A 23,517-nucleotide genomic window follows, 5' to 3' on the forward strand; every position below is an offset into this window, starting at 1 on the left:
GAAGTTGGAGTGGGTGGGTAGGGGAGCAGGGGCAGGGGGAGGGTATAGGGAACTCTCGGGATAGCATTTGAAATGTAAATGAAGAAAATATCTAATTTTAAAAAAAGGATTAGGAGGTGTGACCTTGTTGGAGGAAGTGCATCGCATCACTGGGGGTGGGTTCTGAGGGTTTCAAAAGCCCACACCCAGGTCAGTGTTTCTTCTTTTTACTAACAATCAGGATGTAGCTCTCAGGTACCGCTCCAGGGCACATGCATGGCACCATGCTCCCTGCCAATATGATAATGGACTAAACCTCTAAAACTGTAAGTAAGCCCCCAGTTAGATGCCTACTTTCATAATAATTGCCTTGGTCACAGTGTCTCTTCACAGCAATAGAACAGTGACTAAGACAGGGGTTCTCACTGCCTGAGTCTAGTTGTATCCCTTCTGCTTTCTCCAGCATCTGCTTAAGGCTCTGCCTGCCCTCAGCTCTAGCTGGCAGCTCTTTTTTATGCAAACAGCCTCAAGCCTGATCCAATCAGCAGCAGGACAACGCCCACACTTGCTCCTTACTATGCAAACGATCTCCAGCCTGAACCAATCAGCAGCAGGACAACACCCACTCCAGCTCTTTACTATGCAAATGACCTCCAGCCTGAACCAATCAGCAGCAGGACAACACCCAATCCCTCGCTTTGGGTTGCCCTTTGGCACTGAGGGCTGCTTGACCTCCGCCTTGTAGCTTGAGTGTCAGTAAGATGATCTCGGAGAAACACCTTTTGGGCATTTGAAGAAAGACAAGCATTTACATATGTAATCGGCTTATAACCGGGCCATGGAGAAGACAACACCAAACATTCTGTGCAATGTGAGGATGTAGGCCATCCCAACTGTGGCAAAATCTGGTGAGGACTTCACACCACTGTGGCTCAAGGCAGAGAGCAGAAGGACAAGCTGTGCACATCTTGTTATACCCAAGTTGCAGGGACCCCAAAGACCACCGAGGAGCCAATTGCAATGTATTATGGCGTTTGCAAGCAAGGTCTCTCACCATCCTCGTTGCAGCGGGTCAGAGTGAGGCTCTGAGTCTAGGGTTGCAGAATATTTATTGTAGTTACAGCAAGCTTGGGTAATTTCCATACAGATCAGCAAGTTAGTATTTTTAAAACTGCATTTCTGGGGTAATCTGCAGGAACCGAGCATGGGGACAAAACCAACTGACAAACAGGATGTTTAAGTTCTCTATTCTCTGCAGGATGTCTTAAGCTATCTATATGTACCTTGACCCTGCTATTGTAACCTAACAGGCTGTTGTTAAGGGCCGTGGGTTGCCATAGGATGCTTGCTCCAGAGAACTCTGTGATTTTCTTCCTGGAATTGGAGTTTAGCCCCTGGTCTAGTACAAAATGGAGTTTCTTCAGAAACAGAGTTGTTTGGGCTTTACAGTCTAAGGGACAAAGCGTGAGAGAAAGAATGGCCTCGCTTTACAAGACCCCATTCTCAAGACTGCTAACGTGCTTCTGTGAGAACCAACCCAGTCCTTCAGAAGGCCTTAGATCTTCTCAGTACTTAATTACCTGTTCAAGTCCTCATAATAGACACTGACTCCCAAGAGTTCCAAGGGGACAAATAGTAGTAACCAGCATTTAAAAATAAAGAAAAGTATCAGTGGGTCAGAAACCTAATCTCCAAACGGTGGGAGGCAAATGAGACTGGTTTGCCTAAGAGCCTTCCAGACTCAGCTGAGGAGAGGGAACTAGGAAAATCAATGGAGCTGAGGATTCCCTGATCCTGAACATTGATTCCCAGGGAGATGACGAAGCCAACACTGTTAGAGAAACACATCTAGAACAACTTGAGCACCTAGAAAAGTCTTACCTGACCTCACTGTCACTTGCCCCTCAGTTAGAAGATGGCATTGCCTCTGCTCTGTAGACGTTAATCTGAATTCTTGAATTGGAATGTTTGTGCCCCACAGTCACTCCCCACAAATAAAGAAATAGAAAGCCCCATTCTCAAAAGACAACTTACCCCAGAGTTCTATCAGGAAGCAAGCACATCACACCCTTTCTCTACCACATTGGAGACAGGCTGTAGTAAATGAGATGACATCACACACAGACATGGGCAAGAAACAGAAATACTTAAGGGAAACTAGCCAGTATGAATCATTATGTGCAATAATGGGTAACCTGATAGATCGTTAATGATCACCTCCTTCTAAGACTGTGTGTGTGTGTGTGCGTGTGTGTGTGTGTGTGTGTGTGTGTGTGTGTAATAACTCATTGGAAAGGGATCATCAATTTGAAATTAAGCAAGGAGGAGTTATATAGAAAGGTCTGGAGAAAAGGGAAGCAGAATATTTATGTAACATAATTTTGAAAAAGAAAAGGGAAATTTGGACTTTTAAGAGCTATTTACACCATTATTGGAGGCAAGAACCTGTAGCTAGATAGATCATAGGCCCTAGGGGAGAACAAACTAAACAAACTGGCATGGTCTTAAACTGACTCATAGATTCGACTCTGGACCTCCCCAATTAATCAAGGTCCATGGAGTAGGAGAGTCAAGAATACTCCGCCCTAAATGAAGCATCCCTCCAACCAAGGCTCAGGGCTCCTGGGGAAACGAGGGTAAAAGGACCGCAAAACGGCATAGGTGTTGAATGACTACAGGGAAATACAGTGTCCTCTGAACAGAACAGGGCAGCTACACACATGAATTCACAGCGTACACAAGACCCAAGCAGGCTTCGGCAACATTCTGCCCTGGACAGGAAGCCACACTACTGGCTACAGAACTACTGGCCGTTGACAGCTACTGGGAGAGGGAGAGTCGGGTTTCTTTAAAGGTGCAGCGTCTGATAAATAGGCCACCCTCTGGTGACGACCACACACCTAAGAGGAGAGCAGCACAAACTGGCTTCAAGTAGACCAAGTTGGGTTGGGTTGGTTGAGAAGGGGGATGGATCTGGGAGGAGTTGGGGGAGGGGTGGATATAATCAAAATCTGTTGCACTAACTTCCCAAAGGACTAATAAAAATGAGAAGAAAAAAAAGAGCCATTCGAAATTGTTTCCTTCATTGTTGATTAATATGAGTTTTTTTTTTTTTTTTTTTTTTTTTTTTTTTTTTTTTAGAGAAAGTTGAGTTTGCTGACTTCATTATAAGAACATGGGGTAGAAGCAATAGAGGGAGACCCATGTGCTTTGGACATAAACTTTTCTTTTTAACGTTAAAGAGGTTTTTTTTCTTTTATCTTTGATAATCTATCTACATCATCTCCCTTCCCTCTCTTCCCCCTCAACCCTCCCATGTATCCCCTCCCCCCCACAACACACACTCTGAAATTCATGGTCTCATTTTTCATTAATAGTTGCCCATAAAGTCTCACCCACGGGGGGGGGGGGATGTCTAAACCTGAGCTGAACAAGTACAACTCTGGCTATGTTTTTAAAGGGTACACTTTTAAATAAACCTAGGCTACTACATAACAGCGTAACGGCGATTTTTAGACAGACCGATCATAACTGTCGATCCCGGTACTGAGAGCAAAACAGAGTCAGCATCACCTGTTCCCTGATTCTTTCTGTCACTGATGCTACCAGAGAGGAAGGGTAACGATGGAGGAGCAGGAAAAGAAGGTTTCTCAGCAACAGCACCAGTGGCATTTGGAAGCTGGTTTTGGGGGTGGGGCTCTATGCTGGAAATTGTGGGTGTTGAGTGGTATCCCCCCTCTTAGAGGCAAAATCAGTCTCCAACTGATGAAGCACTGGGATAGAGGTGCAGATGGCAAGAGACTAAGGTGCTAATGTCTCTCTCCAGCTGTGGTGTTTTAAATGAGAATGGGCCCCATGAGTTCACATATTTGAATGCCTCCTGTTTGTAGATCAGATGTAAGCTCTCAGCTGCTGCCCCAGCCCCTTGCCTGCCTGCCTGCCTGCCTACTATCTTGCTTCCCACCATGATGGGCAAGGACTTACCCTCTGAAACTGTCAGTAAGCTCCCAGTTAAATGTTACCTTTATAAGGTGCCTAGGTCATGGTGTCTTTTCACAGCAGCAGAAGAGTAACAAAGGCATGTGTCTTCTGTTCCCAATCATCCTATGGCTTTAAAAAGAAAGTTCATCCTGCAAGCAATAAAATGCTACCAAGTCTTTGCTGAAGCAAGATATGTTTTAACTGACACCAAGGAAAGGTGTAAGAACATCTGCTTTCTCTTACGTCTCTTGCTCTGCTTGGATATGAAGCTAATTCCATTTCTTGAAGGAAGCAACTTGGGAGGCTTGCTAGCATCTTTCCTCACATCCCAGACTTTGCTTGCTGCAGATAAGGCCTCACACACACTAGTTCTTCCAAAAATGCCTCCTATGGCAGCCAGGCGCCCCCCAAACATCCGTGAGCTGAGAGCCATTTCCTTTCCTTCCTCTGAAGTAGCCAGATGTTCTGATCTAGTGAAAACCCCTGGGGACATCTGAAACCACTCACTGCAGAAACCAGGGCTGCCTTGTTCATTTTGCTTACCTGAGCATCAAGATCCTTTCTTTTTCTTTTCTTTTTTTTATTGGATACTTTCTTTATTTACATTTCAAATGTTATTCCCTTTCCCGGTTTCCACCCTCCCAGAAACCCCCTATCCTGTCCTCCCTCCTCCTGCTTCTATGAGAGTGTTCCTGCACTCATCCACCCACTCCCACCTCCTGCCCTGGATTCCCCTACATGAGGGTATCTATAGAGCCTTCACTGGACCAAGAGCCTCTCCTCCCATTGATGTCTGACAAGGCCATGCTCTGCTACATATGTAACTGGAGCCCATGTGTACTCCTTGGTTGATGGCTTAGTCCCCAGGAGCTCTGAGGGGTCTGATTGGTTGATATTATTGTTCTTCTTATGGGGTTGCAAACTTCTTCAACTCCTTCAGTACTTTCTCTAATGTACTGACTGGTTTTGTGTCAACTTGACACAAACTGGAGTTATCACAGAGAAAGGAGCTTCAGTTGAGGAAATGCCTCCATGAGATCCAGCTGTAAGGCATTTTCTCAAATAATGATCAAGGGGGAAGGGCCCCTTGTGGGTGGTGCCATCCTTGGGCTGGTAGTCTTGGGTTCTATAAGAGAGCAGGCTGAGCAANCCAGGNGAAGCAAGCCAGTAAAGAACATCCCTCCACGGCTTCTGCATTAGCTCCTGCTTCCTGATCTGCTTGAATTCCAGTCCTGACTTCCTATGGTGATAACAGCAATGTGGAAAGTGTGAGCTGAATAAACCCTTTCCTCCCCAACTTGCTTCTTAGTCATGTTTGTACAGGAATAGAAACCCTGACTAAGACATCTAACTCCTTCATTGAGGACCCCATGCTCAGTCCAATGGTTGGCTGTGAGCATCTGCCTCTGTATTTGTAAGGCTCTGACAAGGCCTCTCAGGAGACAGCCATATCAGGCTCTTGTCTACATACACTGAACACTCCACCATTGCCGGTGGGATTACAAACTGGTACAATCACTCTGGATATCAGTTTGGCAGTTCCTCAGAAAAATTGGACATAGTACTACCTGAAGACCCAGCTATACCACTCCTGAGCATATACCCAGAAGATGCTCCAACATGTAATAAAGACATATGTAATATGTTCATAGTGGCCATATTTATAATAGCCAGAAGCTGGAACGAACCCACATGTCCCTCAACAGAGAAATGAACATAGAAAATGTGGTACGTTTACACAATGGAGTACTACACAGTTATTAAAAATGATGAATTCATGAAATTTTTAGGCAAATGGATGTATCTGGAGGATATCATCCTGAGTGAGGTAACCCAATCACAAAAGAACACACATGGTATGCACTCACTGAAAAAATGGATATTAGCCCAAAAGCTCCAAATACTCAAGATACAATTCACAGACCACATGAAACTCAAGAAGAAGGAAGACCAACGTGTGGGTGCTTCAGACTTCTTAGAAGAAAAACAAAATACTCACATGAGCAAATATGAAGACAACGTATAGAGCAGAGACCATCCAGAGACCTGGGGATTCATCTCACATACAGTTAACCTTCTTTCAAAAGGGACCAATGACATTATTGAGGTAGAACACAGACACAATTCCCAATGAGCGGACCACATCGAGACCATTTGTATCCCTGGCACAGATTCCATTGCCCTAGAAGTGCATTCCTGGACCAGATCTCGTGTTCCCAGGACCTCCTCGTTCTGCTCCTGCCTTTATGTCTTCAAGTCTTCTTTGAAGGAGTCCTCTTATGTATGTGGAAGGGAGGGAGGAGGTATTCATAACCCGGAGTGCAAGTTTCCTGCCACTAAACAGATCCTTTCTTTCTTGACTTCGGCTCATCATCTCTTTGCGCATGAAGATGTTTCATACCTCGTAATCCAGAAATAAAGTCTAAAATGCATATCTTTCAAGATCATTATTTTGTTTCTTATTACTTTTCTTTTTAATAATTCATGGGAAAGGTCACATCCACCACAGTGCTGATGTAGAGGTCAGAGGACAACTTGTAGAAGCTGGTTCTCTCCGTACACCCTGTGGATGGGCCCCAGGGATCAAACCCAGGTTGTCAGGCTTGGCTTCAGGTGACTTTGCCCACCGAATCAGGTCACCAGTCCAAGAAAATCACTTGTTAAGGAAGCCACGGACTTTGTTATATTTCATGCATCCAAATAATGTGTTTTTCATAAAACTCAAACCCTGCTCTTTTCTCATTTGCAGATTATGTCTAAGTATCCTTATCAAATGTTGGGAAGTTGGCCTTGAAATTCATTTTCTTATTTTACCAAAAGGGAATCCTAACTGAGAGGCCTCAGGAGCTGGGCTGGCTTCATTCTACGTAGAATGTTCCCCAAACTTTTGCTTAGAGAGGTCTCATCATGGTTTATAAAAATGACCTTTCTCTTGCTCTTAATGTTCTTATAATGCTGCCCTAAAGTACCATGGGAGGTTTCTGAATGGATTCATTTCCAAAAGGAACAGTGTATACTTAAAATAAGGACTCAAGGGTTGTTCTTTGGCAGAGCTAACAAAATTTCCTCCCTTCAAAATTTTTAAGGTCAATGTAAAGTGTTTAATATATTAATATCCAAATGTGCAGTTCCATAAGTTGGATAAACACATGACCCTTCAGTAACACTGAATGATTATATGAAGAAAGGTATACTCTAGATGTAAGACCTCCATGAAGGTATTATCAAAATTTATTCCAGAAAAACTGGTTTTTAATGGAAGATTGATATTCCAGGAACAAAGTAGGCTAAAACTGTCCTGATTAGAAGGTTCTGGCATATGCGTGCATCTGATATGATGTGTGTGTGTGTGTGTGTGTGTGTGTGTGTACACGTGTGCATGTGCATGATGTATATGTGTGTCTGTGTTTGTGTATGCATGTGTTTGTGTGTGTGCTTGTATATATGTGCATGTACATGATATGTGTGTGTACATGTGTGCTTTTGAGTGTGTATGCTTGTGTACATGTGCATGATATATGTATGTATGTATATGTATGTGTTTGTGAGTGTGTGTGTACATGTGCATGCACCTGTGCATGATATATGTGTGCATCTATCTATATCTGTGTCTGCATGTGTGTTTGTGAGTGTGTGTATGTGTGTGGACACTGAAATGATGGGAAAGCCCACATGCTCTCAGATAAGATCTGAAAAGCAGATCACATCAAAACCTCAGAATGTGTGATGGAGGCAGAGATCCTCAGGGCAGGAATATTGTCTAGGGGATACTTTCTGAAGTCATGTAAATGCTAGGCAGATAACCCATTCCTAACAAGCATCATTACCTTTAACTAAAATGCACAGGCCTAATAACCCCACCCTGAAGAGAAATGTCTTCATGATCATGCCCTTAAACGATGGGAGAAAAGTTGCTTTTATATTTTGAAAACTGATATATCCTCCGGAGGCCTGCACTCAGACATGCTAGAGGGTGGAGAGTCGACTGAGGACCTGCATGAAAAGGATTAGCCTTGAAAAGAGGGTAGTCATGGTAGTCACGCCTCACCTACAACGCGGCCGTGGTGCGAGGTCCCAATATTGGCACAAACAGAAATCATTTTCCTCTTGTGCCCCGAGTTCTCCAAGTACTAACTCAATGATAGACAAGAAAATACTTTCGTAACACCACCCTCTGTGAGAGTAAGTCAGTCACAGAAGCATCTAGGCAAACAACGCAAGATACTGTTTCATAAAATATAAGAATGGCATTGAAAACAGAACCGACTTGACTTAGCAGCGCACATACACAAAAGCCCTGCTCTAAAAAGAATGTGGGGTACCTGTGAGAAGAAAAAAAAATCAGGATGGTAGCAGAGTGTGCTTCATGTCTTGCCTTGCATCCCAGGATGGAGCAGACCTAGCATTTGAAAGCAAGCAGATGTTTGATCCTGGTTGAAATGCCTTCTCAGTCCATCCCATCAAGACCCCAGACAACAACTATTTATATCTCTTTTTAAAAGAGGATAACTGAGTCTCAAGTTTTCCCAACATTTCTTCTGTTTCTGAGGACCATAATGGGAAAGTCAATCACTGTTTTGTTGTTGTTGTTGTTGTTGTTGTTGTTGTTGTTGTTGTTGTTTGTTGTTGTTTTGTTTTTTGGTTTTCTTTTCTTTTTTTTTTTTTTTTTTACAAAAATTACCCAATTCTACCCTCCCAATAAAGTATGGATGCCACAAAGCAAGGGCTACAGAAACACCACCAACACGGCAACTCACAACCATCTGTAACATCCCCAGCCTGAGAAGCAACATGACAGCTCACAACCATCTGTAACTTCCCCTCCAGGGAGTCCAATATCCACTTCTGGCTTCTGCATGTATCAGACATGGACATAGTACATGCATATATGTGCAAGAAAACACTCATGCACTAATAATAAATAACTCAAAAAATTAAACACCATGAAAAGTGAACAGAAATACCATAGAAGTCAAGAGAAACTGGCTTTAGCGCCATTGTCTCTCCTTGGGGGAAGGCACGGGGAAAGGAGATCTAGGCTGCATTTCTATGTTGTACTGAGGTCTGTGGATTAGATAACCATCATGGTCTTGATTATACAAAAGCTAATGCTCCCCAGAAGGCAAGGGGAACCATGCAAGGAACCTCCGGAAGATGGAATGTCGGGTCACAAACCTGCTGCTGTGGAGTGCTGTGGCTGAGCTGGTTAAAGCACCTGTCTTGTAAACAGGGCATCCTGGGTTTGATTCCCAGAGCCCCCACCCCCAGTTTCACTTATTTCCTACCAAATCTGGAAATAACAAAAAATAAGCAAGATGCGAGAGCAACCAAGACTGAAAGTCTGTCGTAAACACTGGGTCCCCTGGAACTTAAGAGGCAAAGGGAGGGGTTTTAATTTTTCCTTACAGTCCTTTATTCGGTGTGTATGCAGGGGGCAGTGCACGTGTGCACACACTTGTGGCCTCACTGTGGCATACATGTGGAAGTCAGAAGACCATGTTTAGGCCCTTCCATGTGGACAAGGAGACAAAGAGCAAGGGAGAATGTAGGAGGATTGGAGGAAGACACTGTTCTTCAAGAATGATTTTAAATAGACAGTCAACCAGTACCTACCCCCCCAACACACACACATGCACACACTCACACACACTCACACACACATGCACACACTCACACACTCACACTCACATGCATATACACACTCACATGCACACACTCACACAGACACACACATATGCATACACACATATGCACACACACACTCACACATATGTACACACTCACACACACATTCACATGCACACACACTTACAGATGACCATCTGACACATGCCTACAAGTGTGGCCATCCATCATCTCGAGATGTTAGCCTGGCCCCAACTCCCTGTTCCTCCCATGGTTCAGATGGCCTTTTTCCTGGCCTCCTCCAATTTATAAACTATTTTGGTAAACAAATGAGACCACCAGGAATGTTTTCAAGTTTGAAGAAATGAAAAATCCACTTATCAAACTGACACAAAGACCCAAAATAAAGTGAATTTGCCTTTGCATTAACCTTTCACCATCTTTCCCAAAACGAAATAAAAAACAGACATGAACACTAGAGGGCGACATTGATCCTCAAATATATGTTCAGGAGATAGACTGGGGATGTATAGTATATAGATATAGATATAGATATATTACATATTCATATATATTGTACATATTCATATATACATATATGTACAGATATATTATATATGTGATATATGTATGTGTAAATATATAAATATAAGATGCTCATTTATTTATTGCATGTATATAGTGTATAATATTTTATATTTATATACATACATGTACATTGTATATTTATGTTGTATACATATATACAATACAGTATATGTTGTATATAGTATATACATATACATTCCATCTGTATGTGTATAATCTATTACATATTGTATATAATCTCAAATCTGACCACTTTGTATTGGATAACCAATGGGGTGGAGGGTGGAGGCAGGGAGTGGGGAGTGGGGGACTGGTTCCCTGAGGTAGACCATTTCTCCCACTCTCTGCTGTCCTCAGTTGCCATAGTTACATGTCTAGGGTTCAGACCCCCACAGCTTTCCCCCCTTTCATGTCAGCATGTCCATTGTTGTCCTGGTTGTACATCTGATTAGCCTGGCCTCTCTCCAGCATGAATCCCATCATGTCAATTTTGCAAGGATCTACTTCCCTTTCTACTGATTGGTACCTCTTAGTGAGCTTTTCTCCTCTAACCCCAACCCTCCTGTCTCTAAATTCTCTATTCCCATGATACACACACACAGAGTCACACACACAGAGACACACAGACAGACACATACCATTTCTATCATTTATCTAAGCCTTCTTCATTCTTTGCACTAATTTGGAATAACCTATTAAATAGGCTCTCCTAGCTCCTCTCTACCTATGTGCATTTCATATTTTCATGAGTACCCCTTCTTCAGTTTCTCAAGCACTGTCCTTGGGCTATAGAGACAGCCCAGCGGTTAGGAGCAGATACTGCTCCTGCAGAAAACCTCAGTTGAGTTTTCCAGAATATATTCCAGCTCCCAACTACCTGTAACTCCAGTTCCAGGTGGTCCAGTGCCTCCTTCTGACCTCCATTGCATGAGCTTGGTACACATGGATTTACAAAAGCACATACATATACACGTACACTTAAAAAAAAAAAAAAAGAATTCTCAAAATCTAGTGTTCTTGGCCAACCTGAATCCCACCTGTCTTCCATGAGCCCCTCATTCCCCAACTAAAGCAAGTCCTCCTGGTCCCCTGGGCAGATCTGTCCTCCCTAACCTGTCTCAGCATCCATCTCGGCTAGCCCCACCTATCTGAGGCTGCTCAGACCACTCCTGCCCATTTCCCAGTCCCGGGGAATCACTCTAGGACAGTGGCTTCCCACCACCCCAGGACTCTGCTCCATTTCCTTCCCCGTGCCTGGAGCATACTTCTAATTGATTCTTCATGTGCTGGGAGCTCTGGTTGGTTTTGAAGGTCCTTAAAACACATCTTCTGATCTGTATGTCTCCTGAAGACATCTTTCGTCCTTGACCCTGTGCCTTTCCCTTCATTCGTCTGGACATACTTTAGTGTTTGTGCTTCTTGTGGTGGTGTGGTTTGTTTTGGTTTTAGACTTGTTTTGTGTTTTGGTTTCATTTCTTTTGGGTTGATTTTTGTTGTTGTTGTTGTTGTTGTTGTTGTTGTTTCCTGTTTTGCTTTGTTTGCTTGTTGGTTTGTTTTGAGACAGGGTTCTGCTAATGGACAATCCTTCTTTCTCATCCTCCAAAGAGCTTCCATTATGGGTACACAGTACCATACACAGCTGGGCTTTTATTTCTATGACTCCCTCAAAGTAGATTTTACTGAATGTAGACATCAGACTTTTGCGGTGAGTGGGTTAGGAAGATCCAAGAAATGACTGGATTTCCAGACGGTGTATGAAGGCCTGAGGTTTTCCAGTTGCTAGACTGGGGCAAGTGAACTCAGGGAGATCTTGCCCAGACCTGTTATGAGTGACAGCGTTGTCTTCAGCCCGAGTCTTGGAAGCACTGATTCCTTGGCTTGCAAAGGACTGACTTGTTCTCCTCCAATATTCATCTGCTCAAGTTCTAAACCTCAGTACCCCAGAATGTGGTCAGAGACGGAGACAGCATCTTTCTAGAGGTTAACTTCCGAGTCCTAATATACTCTGACTGGTACTCTTGTACAAAGAGGAAGTGGTGACACAGCCATGCACAGGTTGATAGAGCAAGAAGACAGTCACCTACAAGCCAAGTCTAGGAAGGGACAAATCTACTGAGACTTTCATCTCAAACTTCTAATCCCCGGACCTGTTTATACACGAATCTTCATCTGTGTCATGGAGGCCCTGGTGAAGCCCTGCTCTGACAGCCCGGGAATCTGTCCTCGATCTTCATCCCTTTCCCAAGAATAGGGTCTCTCTAAGCATTTGGCAATGAGATGTTACATATATCAATAAATGATCTTCTTTCCAATACATGACTTTGTTATTTGCCATTGTGGTTATTTTTCAATTATTATTTCCATTTCTGGGAGGACTCATGTGTCTTGGTGCATCTATGGAGGTCAGGGAGCACCTTTTAGGAACTGGTTCATCTATTGCCAACATGGGGGATCAAACTCAGGTCATCAGGGTCGACAGCAATCACCTTTACTGGCTGAGCCAAACTACTGACCCCGAGCCATAAGGTTTTAACGGCACACCAGCCAGTTTTCACATAACAAAGCACTACAGAACTCGACCTGGTGGTGCATAACTGTAATCCCAGCACTTGGGAGATCAAGTCGGGAGTCTAAGGCTAGATGCACTAAATGAAACGTTGTCTTAAGGAGACAACCAAAACACTCTGCAGTGCTTTCTTAAAGGGATTTCTAGGACAGGCTTTCTGAGACATGATTTCTCTATGTGTCCCAGGCTGGGCACAGATCCCAGTCTCAGCTTCCTGCGCGCTAGGATTATAGGTATGTGTCACCATTCTCCAACAGTACATGCCTGCCTCTCCAGGATACTGTGAAACACACAATGAAGTAATGGAGCCCTCTGACAGGTGCTCTGTGGCTTCTTCATGGCTATCAGCTCCATGTCCTGGCTTTCGTGTGGGGCAGGCTGTGCTAGGAAAGAAAAGAAGAAAAATAGTGAGTGAGACCCTAACAGCCTCTCTTGCCCACTTACCCTGCACAAACAAGTAGTGATTTCCTATCTTCATGGAACACACAAAAGTCTAAGTTGTTCAAATATAATGGGTCTATTTTTTAAAAGTCTATTTCAAAGTATTCTAGAAAGGAAAAATACTGTGGTTCTACCAGCTCCTGACCAATACAGGTGCAGATACTCATAGTCAACCATCAGACTGAGCCCAGGGACCCCAATAGAAGAGTTAGGAAAAGGACTGAAGGAGCTGAAGGGGGTTGCAACCCCATAGGAAGAACCACATCACTAACTGGACCACCCAGAGCTCCCAGGGACTAAACCACCAACCAAAGATGGATGGTCCCATGGTTCCAGCTACATATGTAGCAGAGGATGGCCTTATCTGACATCAATGGGAGGGGAAGCCCTTGGTCCTATGGAGGTTTGATGCTGCAGAGAAGGGGGATGAGGTGCAGAGCGGTGAGGCTGGAGTCGGGGAGTGGGAGGAGGAACACCCTCATAGAGGCAGGGGAAGAGGGGGAATGGGATAGGGAGGTTGTGGAGGGGTAACCAGGAAGGGGGATATCATTTTGAATGTAAATGAATAAAATGATTTTTTAAAAATAGAAATAGCTTGGAACTCACTTGGGTAGGCTTGTAAAGTCTAGGTATGTATAAGTATAAGGTATGTATAAGGTATGTATGAATCAGGACATACTGTGGTTTACTGTATCATTATACATAAAAGACACTGTGATGTACTATATTATTAACTGTGACATACTATATTATTAACTTTAGGATGGTGTGGCCTAGTATACTTATGTAAGCTATAACACAATGTGACTTGTTGGATATTAATGTTATTGTCAAGTGTCTGTTGTTTCCTATTTAGGTCTTCCAAAATAGGATGATATTCCTATTCCTTGTTCAGTGCTTCAAACAGGACTTTTTTTGTGAGAGTCACCATACTCAACGGGGTGAGAACTTGAGTTCAGGTGACCTCCACGCCTCTGGTCAGATCTCGGCTGTGCTACTAACAAGCTATGACACTTGGTATGTCTTTGTCCTCTGGAGCTATGGACACCTACAACATGACATAGAGACTGTCTGTAAGCATTTTTAGAAAGCAAATGTAGACAGGGGCCGAAGAGAAGGCTCACTATGTCAGTCAAATGTTTGCTCTGAAAGCACAAGGGCCTGGGTTGGATCACCAGGACCCACATAACAGAGCCAGGCACAATGGAACAGGCTTGACACCACAGGCACTCAGAAGAGGGAAAGAGGAGGATCCCTGGGGCAGGTTGACCAGCCACACTGGATAACTTTGTGTACTCCCAGGCCAGAGAGAGAGCTTGTCTTTAAAAATAAAAAGGAACAGCTCCCGAGAAATGGCGCCCAAAGTTGTCCACTGTTCTCCACACAGAGGTGCACCTGCACACACCTGACCATGCACATGCATACATACAAAAAGAAGGAGGAGGAGGCAGACGAGGAAGAGGTGGTTGAGGAGGAAGAGGCCGAGGAGGGAGAGGAATGTGATGGCGGTGGTGAGTATAAACAGTTGAATAATCATGATGTCTCTTGGGTCTGGGGCGGTAGAACTGATGATATAGGGTAGGCTTGTAAGTTGAGCAAACCTTGGACACCAGCAGATTTCTTTTTTTATTTAGTTTTTTGAGATGAGGTCTTCTTAGGTGAACACCACCAGGCCCAGCCTCCACCCATTGAGATTAATGGGTTCATGCTTTCTTAGGGAGAAGGTTTTTCTCACATAGTTGTACTTCTTCTGCTTCTGTGTAATGTTAGAGAATACAATTTTAAATAAACCCCTTCTCTTCTCATAATAGTTGATCTCAATACACGAGCTGTTCCGAGGCTCCTGACACATATACAGCAGAGGACTGCCTGGTCTGGCCTCAGTGGGAGAGGATACACCTAACCCTCACTAGACTTGAGGCCCCAGGGAGTGGGGAGGATGGGTGGTGGATGGGGGAGGGGAAGAGGAATGGGATGAGGAATTGTGGGTGAGCAGACTGGAAGGGGGGCAACAACTGGACTGTAAAAAAATAAAAGTAATAAAAAAAGAGTTGATCTCAGTATTTTAAGAATTGGGATGACATAAACGCACCATTGTGACGTAAATCAGCCATCTTGTGTAGCTAATTTGAGATTTTCCTGGGAAGAAATTACACCTCACCCTTCCTTTGCTTGGGAAACCAAGTTCCTTTTGTTGCTTTTTAATTTTAACCTTCATCTCCTTTCTCAAGTCAACAGCACGGCCTTGAAGAATTCCACCCTCCCCTCCAGCCCTCATCAACTCGTTCTTGATTATTATGTGGCGAGCCTAGCCTTCCTTTTACCAGGATCGTGATAGGGCAGGCTAGCCTAACCACTTCCCGTGACTCTGACACTTTTAAACTGTGTCTTCCTCGGAAAACCAGATGCTCTGAGCTTAGTGCCAAGCCAGTTTTTCCCCCTAGAAGCACTCAAAGCCAGGATAGTGTCTGAGCATCGCTGCTAAGTGATAATGTTTCTCTATTCTCAGGGAATAAGGACAGGTTTGCCAAAGCCGTATTTTCTTTTAAAGGAAAGGGAAGAGAGGAGAGCCTTAAGGAACACAGGCTCTTATTGTTGAAAACTTACTTTGGGTTCTTCATCTCTCCTCCCTGCCTGCCCACATCACTGCAGCATCTACAAGAATCCAACAGAGCCAAAACACACTGGCCGAGTGGAACCACAGTGCTTCCTGATGTGCCCCACGCTCAGCCTCTGGGTGACGGAAGAAAGTTAGTCATGCACAAACAAGAGCATCCCTGAACTAGCTTCATTTGCTTGGAATCCAACAATCACCACCCACACAGTGGCAAGCCTAGAGTGCCGGTGACTCTTCTCTTTCCTCTCTTTATTTATCAGTCAACACGGAGACAGGCCCTCCAGGAAGAAGCTCGAGTGGAGGAGTGTCCATGGTGGTCCAGAACTCCAAATCAACTCGGAAAAATGATAAAGGAACTCAGGGATGGGTAGGAAGTATCGAAGATAAACTAATCCAAAGGACAGGAGGCGGGCTACTTGAAAAGGCATCCTGGAAAGAGAAACGGAGTCCTTTTCTTTCCAGGACTCAATGGGATATTTGAAATCTATGAATCTAGAGGTCAAAATCTTTTCAAAGGTAGGCATGGTGCTACATACATGCCTGGAATCTCAGCACACAGGAGGCTGGGGCAAATGGTTAACAGGTTCAAAGCTAGCCGGGGTACTTAGTAAAATACTACACTCAAAAAACATATAAACGCGGGAGCTAAGGAGGTGGCTGAGTCAGAAAAGTGCATACTGTATAAGCAAGAAGCCCTGAGTTCAGATCTCATGGTGGCAGAGCCTATATAGCCCTAGCACTGCAGAAAGGGAGGAAGGCAGAACCCGGAAGCTCGCTCATCATCCAGTTTAACTAGAGCACTGAGCTCCAGATTCATCGAGAGACATTGTCTCAAGAAATAAGATGAGGTCTGCACAGGAAGATGCTCATCAGCCTCTCTCTCTCTGACTCTCTGTCTCTCTCTCTCTCTCTGTTACACACACACACACACACACACACACACACACACACACACACACTCACTCCACATGCTTAAGAAAGAAGTCCCTGTGTGCCCAAGAGATTAACTCTCAATCGAACAGGCTCCAAAAAAACACAGTCAAATTCCATTGGAAAATGAGTTCCAGAGCTGTGGTTTCCCCTGGGGATTAATTTTTGCTAATTTACCTTCATTTCTTCACACAGGACTTAAACCATAAATCCTGTCTACACAGGTATGTCTTTACTTATAACACCTGGGTAAAGAAAACAGTAATTTCCTGCTCAATTAAACAAGGTTCTTGCAGATGCTTGTTATCAACCTTCTGCCAAAGCCAAAACAGGCATGGACTGTGATGGTTGGGCGGACTTTAAATAGGAGCTTTGAATCCCAACGGGTGTGTCCTGATGTGATCATTCCTTTGGGGACAGGTACTGTGTGCCTTTCCAGTCTGAGTTGTTCAGCTTCAAATACATTTTGCCTATCACTTAGGGGGAAAAGTAAAGGCCTTTGTGAACTGCCTATAAAATTCCCAGCACAGGCTAAGTCATAGGCTCAGTTATTCCATTTTCCCACTGCACCCATCTTCCCCAGAGCTTTAAAAAAATAATTGAGACTTTAATTAAAGGCAAATTGTATTAGTCTTTTAAGGATGGAGAAGCCGAGACGCTCGCGCAAAAATGAGTCATGGCTGGGAAAAGAATCAAACTCTATTTGCAAGTATTGTTTTTTTTTTCATCAATTCATTAGCTGTTACTTACTTCTTGCATTCCCTTTTAAGAAGATGGTTTCTGTATTTGTAATACAACATACATAACTCTGCAAAAGAAATTGTATAGTATTAAAACAGACATCAGGACTCACTTCAATTATGTAGTACACTGTACTAAAAAATCCTGTTGCTTGTTTTATATATATATGTGTGTGTGTGTGTGTGTGTGTGTGTATGTATGTGTGTGTTAATCTTTCTGAGTATATGCATATGCTAAATCCTCTTGGTAGCATACTAAGGTTCTGAGGGAAGCCTGTTTCTGTTCTCCATAAAGCACAGTGCCGCTCTACTAGTTTACTTTGTTTACTGGAGCAAATATTAAACCAAGAAATACACAATTAGGGGTTGGGGATATGGCTCAGTGGTCAAGAGTACTTGCTGCTCTTGCAGAGAGGACCAGAGTTCAGTTCCCAGCACCTGTATCAGGTGGCTCACTACGACCTGTAGCTCCAACTCCAGGAGATCCAACATTTCCTCTGGCCTTTACAGAGCACACTCCTGCATTATTCACACATGGACACACACACACACACACACACACACATGCACACATGAATATAACTAAAATCTCCTTTAGAAAAAAAAAGACAGAAATGCATAGGTAATTCTAGATGGCCAGACAGGAATACCCCATTTTGTGATAGAGCAACTCTTCGGGGATATTTTTCTTGACAGATCTTTGTCTGTCTGTCTGTCTCCCCCACCCCTATCCTTCATCCTCCTCCCACTCACTAGACAGTCTAAGTTCTAAAGGGTCTACCCAAATGGTGGAGATGGTAACTGGTAAAACTTTCTTGAGATTCCCAGAACCCACAATATCTACTGTACTCTATCCATAGTCTTTAGCTAATTAGGTGCAGGAGGCCCACAACTCTGTTGTGTTTGGACAGAGAAAAAAGAAAAGAGACAGCCGACTAAACAACAAAGGCCTCTGCCTCTAGCCAATATCTCCACATCCTCCCTCTGTCCCTTCTCATAAAAGCCCTTTGTGCCCTGGAGGCCTCAGAGGAGGACTCTGTGACAGGAATCTCCTTCTTACACCTTCCTAGCCTCAGGTTCATCATGGAGACCAAAGTGGACAAAGGCAGGATCACCCACGGACGGTGCCCAGGACAACTTCTGCACTTGCCAGATTTTGTTCTGCTATGAGCTCCAACACTGGGAAGGAAGATAGGATTAGGGAGGGGCACATGCCACACTTTGTCCTCAGCGGGAGAAGGACTCCCGGTGGATAGAAGGCTGAATTCAGAGCTTAAGATCTGTCCTGTCTACTCCCATGAGGGTTCTTCCCTAATTGATGAAAGCCTAAAATCATTTTCAAAGAATTAAAAAGAAATCTCATCTACAGCCACAATGAGCCAGATAGCAAGCACACACACTTCTCCCCATACTCTCAGCTCCTCCTCCGTGAGGAAGATATCCCTATCACCAATTTCTTTCTTTTCTTTTTTTTTTTTTTTTTTTTCGGAATAACCTGGAGTTCTCAGAACATACTGTAATTCTCCCAGGAACACAAAACAGAAAAACAACTATTACTTGAACCAACATCCATTTGGCCTATGGGACACCTATTATCCATCAATATCCACCATGTTTTCCCATTCTGGGACTCTGTCCATCAGCCCTAACATTGGAATTCTGTCTACTCTAGCATACACTCACGACCCCAATCAGCAAGGGCCTGTACATTCAGGCAGAGGGACACAAGGAGGGCTGGTGTCTTCCCAGTAGTAAAAGGGTGACCCAGGCAAGTTACGCAGACTCTCTGTGCCTCAGTTTCCTTCCCAACAAAACAGCAGTGTCCCCCAGAGTCCTGTAAGGATGAAATACGGTGACTATGAACCAAACATTGGTGTTCACATGCTAACTGGTACAATTATCTTGATTACTGCCAGCACATTTATTCACACAGTCCTCAGTCTTTTTACTCTACCTAGGACTAGCCTTTAGCTTTCAGAGCATAATGGGACAACAAGTTTAAATAGAAGAGAATAAGTCAGAGTACTTGAGAAGTGGCTGGGCTGGAAGGTGTCCTACTGGCGTTGACACAACAGTAGAGCGGTGACTTGTAGCTTTGCCCATTTCCACTAGATGGCGCTGATTTATTACAACCCACCCACAACCCTGAGGACACGTGGGTGAGGACTGGCAGGTATTATTTTCTAAAGGTCACCCTTAATTCTACTTCTGGCACGGGGCAGTACAGTCCTCTTCATCAGACCATGCACCACCCCTAAAGAAGGCAGGGATTGTCTTCTACTCGGTTTATTTTAGAGAGAAGGTAGTTTAGATCGTTGTCTTTTGAGATTAAGGTCACACCGGCAGCATAAGGAATCTCTTTATGGCAAACACGGAGCATCGTGAATTGCTGCCATACAAGAAACCGACGCGCGACGCCAGTAGAGATTAGTGACGGTCTGAGGAGCTTTCCAATAGGTGGTTTGCTGCATTGAGAAAAATCACACCATCACCTGCCCTTAAAGGGTTGCAGCTGAGCAGTAAACTGTGCTAATTTTCAGCGGCTGCCCAATTTGGAAAGTAAATTCCTGCCTTTTCTTCAGTTTCCAGGAACAATAGCCTCCTATTCCACCCAGAGACGGAAACCCTGATGTAGGGTTGTTGTTGTTGTTGTTGTTGTTGGTGGTGGTGGTGGTTTATTTTCCCCCCAAAAGGACCTTCCAGGATTCCCAGTGGTTGCCACACTGTCTGGCCTTTATCTGCAGCGCTTGTAGACCTGTCCGGGAACCACAAGGTGAGACAGCCCTCTGGCACTCATTCTCGCTCAGTGAAGGCTCTGCTTCCCCAGACTGGACGGCTCTTTTCTCCGAGTGGAAAATATTCTCTTCACATCTCTCATCGGATTTCAGGAGGGCAGTTCAGATACCTCTTGCTAAATGATGAGGAAGAGGGGGAGCTAATCGCCAAAAGGAAATATCTTGTTTTCTGTCTCCGTAGCCAAGAATGATTTCAAAAGAAGCTTGTTTAGACTTTTTTTTGTTGCAAGTTCTATTCAAGCATGAAGAAGAGCCTTTGAGAGCTCTGTTACTGGAGATGAAGTACAAAGATGACTGGCCTGCCCCGGCAACTTTGGCATGGTACAGACAGACGCTTGCCATATCTCATCTTCCAGCACACCGCTCTTCTTCCATTCACCTTACCCTGTCTGCCTCTACACCAAGGCTACTGGCAGACTGGCAGGCAGTTGCTATGATCCCTTACAAACACATACTGTTGGATTTGCTCAACATTGAAAGTAAGGGGACCAGTGAGATGACTCAACGGGTGAGGGCTCAAAAAACCTGGGCTCAGTCCCTGGGATCTATATGGTGGAGAGGAAAACCGATTCATTGAAGTTGTATGCACACTATGGATTGCCTATGCCCTGCGCCCCCCCCCCCCCACAAAAAGTACATAAACATGTGTGTACATATTTAAATAAAAGAAGTAAGTCAGGAGCAGAGTTGAGACTCATGCCCACATCCTTGCACAGTTTTGCCCTGGTTTTCACCTTCATGTATTCCGTGCTGTTCTTTGCCACACTTGGTCCACAATAAACTCACCAGAGTTACCTTCATGCTGTGTCTAATCAGCCTGTTATTCCTATGAAGCCTAAAACTGTTGGACTTTTATTCAGTAGAAAACAATAAGACTGATGAATTTGTTTTATTTATATGTTTTGAACTGTAAATATGCTTTTTTTTTCTTTTGTAAGGGAAATCTCATACAGACGGGAAAATCAACCACTTTTTCAAATTCATTTAAATGGAAAAGGGCTGTTGGTTTGAGCCTGACTCATTTCCTGTTCTACATCCATGGTGGGTTCAGGATGTAATTTTGGATGACAGTAAAGACACTGGGGTGTTTGCTGTTTTCCTTTGCTGAATGACATGATTTAAGAACAAGTGAAATTGTGTATCTGCCGGCTCACCTCCATATTTACTCTCAGCCTGACTCTCATTTTCCAGTGTCTCATAGTCTGGAGAGGAAGTGTGGTCTAGTGGTCAGGAAAAAAAACAATTTAGGAGACTAGAGTTGTGTCTTCTATTCCTGTCTCACTCCCTGACTCATTGTGAAGTGCTAGAGAGTCACTTAATCATCATGAGACTCAGTTTACCCATATTTCACTATCTAACGATGGGGCTCAAAAATACAGACCCTTGTCGATATAAAATGAAATATGAGGCTGGCTCTAAAAAGAAACAGCATGGCGTGAACACAAAGCCACGTGAGCACATAACAGGAATGTCGGAGAATGTAGGTTCTCTAATTCATACACGAAATGAGAGATGTCCTCAGAGATGCTTCCAGTAAGTATTGGTTCCGCTGGTGATGGGTGACAGGAGCTGGCTGTGATCCTATCTGGGAATCTACTCATGATGAGAAGGAAATCTCAGAACCAGGAGCCGAGAAGAGGGGTACTAGCAATTTTCTGGGGGGTAGGGAGCTTTCTTCTAGTCTCCAGAGAAAATGTAACATAGTGAGTGCACCCCAACTTCATTTGAGGTTCATAATCTAAGGTATAATAATTAGGACCTTCCCAAGTGTGGCTATTGGTTGGTTGTGGTGCAAATGTAAGAGTTACTTGCATCTCTTTCCTTCTTCAACAAGATGTTACACATCAACGCTGTTGGCTCCAAGGAGGATGTTCTGCAAAGCTCCTCCACTTACTGCTGCACACAGGCTCATTTTTATTCCATTGCATGGTCTCCTGGCTGGCTGGCTGACTGACAGCCATTCTGAGCCAACAGTTACCCAGGAGAAGAAAACAGAGTTGTCCTCAGAATTCACTGCTTGGCTCTGAAGTCTGTGTCATTGTGTTAGGAGTTGGGGCCTTTGCAAGACAGAGCCTACTGAATTGGTAGCACTATCTACATTTGACATTAAAACTTGTAATAGCATCTACTAGTACTTTAGACTAACATGCATTTACTGAGAATGCACTAATTTCCAGGTTATACAAAGCTATACATAACCACATTTACCTATCCTTTAAATATGATAAGGGAAGGCTTATTGTCTTCATTTTATAAACAGGAACTCTTAGATTGAGAAATAAGATGACAGAGTGAGACATGAAACACAAAGCTGAGACCTGAGGTTGTAATCTTGCCATCAGGACTGGAAAATCAACAGCGTGCTCAGATTCATTTTCAATGGACCAAAATCTGCCAATTAGGGTAGACTCATTTCCTATTTTATATCAGTTGTAGATGTTATAATTTTGGGTAACAACAAAGACAGGAGGACACTTTGCTGTTGTTCTTTGCTATGTAACAATATGTCAAGTAGGAGCTTCCTCCAGCGGCTGTTAGGTGGAGAACAGGACCTGACACTCACTTGCCTTCTATTCTAAGAAGCGACAGGACAATGCCCATGGCCTACAGGAGTTATGCTGAGTCCCTGACTGGTCAGGCTGGTCTTAGCCTTCAAGAACAAGTGAAAACAGGGGATGGAGCCCATTGTTTCAGACAGCAAAGCACTCCTGTACAAAATTAGAAAGCAATAATTTAGAATATCACGGATTCTGCAGATACAGATTCGTGTAAAAGAAGAGAAAGAGAAGCTATTCTAAGCTACTTTACCTGCATGACAATGAAACCCAGTGTCCCACAGACAATGCAGGGAGAGCCTACTGAGGATCAACCATGACCATCCATCCTCTGTGAAACCATCACGAAAGCCAGAAGGTTAGGACCAGTGAGTCAAAGTGCCCACAAAGAAAAAGACACACCCAGGCAGAAGGCTCCCCAGGAGCATATGAGTGGAAAAGTCCCCAGGAGCTGAAAGGAAATTAAAGAGCCACAAAGCACACATGTTATCTTTATGGTGAACACTTTGTGATTTAGACTTTGAGACATTACAACATGAGTGATCGGGGGTATCACTCAGTGGTAGTCACTTACCCAGCATATGCAAGGCCCTGTATATCTAAATATGTTACTGAAGAAGGGGAAAAAGCCTAGAATGTGGAAATGAGATTATAGGTAAGGTTCCAACTAGCACATCCTGAAAAGAAAAAGAGACATTAA

This window comes from Mus pahari, chromosome 11, assembly GCF_900095145.1.
Source record: "Mus pahari chromosome 11, PAHARI_EIJ_v1.1, whole genome shotgun sequence".
NCBI classification, from domain to species: Eukaryota; Metazoa; Chordata; class Mammalia; order Rodentia; family Muridae; genus Mus; species Mus pahari.